General features: G+C 36.2%; 1 protein-coding gene across 3 annotated transcripts in view; it reads right to left on the bottom strand.

The window, feature by feature from the left end:
* LOC119573126 (double-stranded RNA-specific editase 1-like) overlaps nucleotides 1-2,500 on the bottom strand; it is a 34,598-nt gene that overhangs the window by 15,045 nt on the left and 17,053 nt on the right. The gene's annotated exons all lie outside the window — the stretch shown is intronic.

Below are 2,500 nucleotides of genomic sequence, written 5' to 3'. Positions count from 1 at the left end.
TTCACCATTAACATATGCACACAAGGCTTCTACTTACCATGGCAAATATTCCACATCAACAAAACTGCTACGGAAAATAATATAAATAATAAAATGTAAAACCCTGACACACTAAAATTAAATAAAAGGAGGGAGAGGGAGAGGGAGGGAGAGGGAGAGGGAGAGAGAGATGAGAGAGAGAGAGAGAGAGAGAGAGAGAGAGAGAGAGAGAGAGAGAGGAGAGAGAGAGAGAGAGAGGGGGGGGGGGGGTGAGAGTGTGTGCGTGTATGTATGTGCGTACCTGAGAGTGTGTGTGTGTGTGTGTGTGTGTGTGTGTGTGTGTGTGTGTGTGTGTGTGTGTGTGTGTGTGTGTGTGTGTGTGTGTGTGTGTGTGTGTGTGTGTGTGTGTGTGTGTGTGTGTGTGTGTACGTGTACATGTGTGTTTCTATGTTTGCATATTTGCATTTGTATAGGCTATGTCTGTTATGATGTATTTTTTTGTGTGTGAGAGTTCTGGTGCAGCATATATAATAATTAGATATAGGACTAATTGGAAATATCTACTGAATTGACAGTGTGCAATCATAGTGGCTGTGTGGTGTTGCAAAGACAAAGAAGACAAACATAGGAGAAAGTCCATCCCAGCCACCTCTCAATCAGCAATCCCACATCCCCCAAGCTATGTTGCTGTAAGATAAGGCCCCATAAAATTTCTGTCCCATCTTCGAGTGTTGTTTTCCTGAGCCCCCACCTATTCAGTGCCCCTCCCCTGCCTTCTGCCATGGTGCCTTCTGTTCTTTTGTCCTTGGAGTCCATTTTTCCTTGGAAAGCTTTCGATTTGACTCTATTTTTCTCAAAGCCCAATCCCTCATGTGACACTTGTACCAGCCCAAGGAATCCCCTATTGCAATGCTGTCCTGTTAAACAACTATGGTGGCAGCCATCCCTTAGTATTACATTGTGACAGCAGAGTTAAGAAAATGGTACATAGATTTCTTCCATATGGACAAGTCAAAGTACAAAACCTTAAAGTCTTGTACTAAAGTATAATTTCAAGTTTAAACATTTGTACATGAACCCAAGCCTGCTCTAGATACACATATAAGCAAATGCACTTGCACACCCAAATAATGGGACATACTGATGCAGGTGTGAGATCAAAAAGTACTGTGGAAATTAAGAAAACATTAACAAATCTTGAAACTGTGAAACACATAAGATAATAGAAAATATGTATAACTATTAAATACATGCAGTACTTGACAACATAAAAATATATTTGAAAAACTATGAGGGAAGTGACCTGAATGTGGGTATCTTGAGGGACTGGGCAGCAAAAGTCTTTGTGCGGCTGTCTTTGTTAATGTAACTTGTGTGTTTGGCTGCATTTTCCACTTTTAACCATTAGATGACTGAATTAGAAATTTCAGCGTCACAGACTCTGGCAACCATCTTGCCGTTTGGAGCAGGAGTCCACTATAGTGGAATTTCCCTCTCGACACACTCTAGTGCATCGCCGCGCGTATAGCCATACCCAGCACATCGAGTGGTTTGTATGACAGTTATATGCATGGCCCAGCAGTAACGGGTTAAGAGCAGATCTTAATCATAGGTCCCCTCCAAACAGCGGTTACAAGCACTCCCAGGTGTTATGATGGTTCCAATGAAGAGTGTTATACAAGCTTTAAGAGAGTATGTTTGTCACTGCTCTCTCTGATATTCCCCACCAATGAATTGATCATTTGCTCAACTGACAAGAGCAAAAATGCCTTCCAGAATGTTCTGGTGCTGCTGATAAGGAAGTGTGAAAATTATATTATATCAAGTGCAATTTAAGCAAAATGGAAATTGGTTCCTTCAACATGTTAAGAGAATGACTTCATTAGAGGTAAATTTCATGGCTAGGAAAGCAGAGACGGATGCAGTACTGTAAAGAATGGAAAGTGTAACCAGCAAAAATTTTACCACAATAATTGTAGCCTAACTTTCAAATACTACTAGCAACATCCACAGCATGCATTTGAGAATTATGACCCTTTATGAGGTATTTAGGAATGTAACCCTAGCACGCATGAATGCAAGTCCTTTTAAAAAATTAATTTTTCTTTTTTGACTGTCTGTGGTACGGTTCACAGGTTATTACTTTTTTCCAGAATATCTAAAATATATTCTACAACTACACATAAGATGGAGCCCGTTTTTTCAATTTCCATAATATATATATACATACATTATATATATATATATATAATTTTATATATAATATATAATATATATAATTTTATATATATTATATATATACACACATATATATATATACACACATATATATAATATACACATATATAATATATACACATATATATAATATATACACATATATATAAAATAAAATATAATATATTACATATATATTTTAAAAATATATATTACATAATATATACCCTATATATATATACATATATTATATACATATATATAATATTATATATATATATATATATATTATATATATATATAT

This window comes from Penaeus monodon, chromosome 5 (assembly GCF_015228065.2).
Source record: "Penaeus monodon isolate SGIC_2016 chromosome 5, NSTDA_Pmon_1, whole genome shotgun sequence".
NCBI lineage: Eukaryota > Metazoa > Arthropoda > Malacostraca > Decapoda > Penaeidae > Penaeus > Penaeus monodon.
Note: the sequence above shows the minus strand (reverse complement) of the source record. Positions and strands in the feature narration are given on the sequence as shown.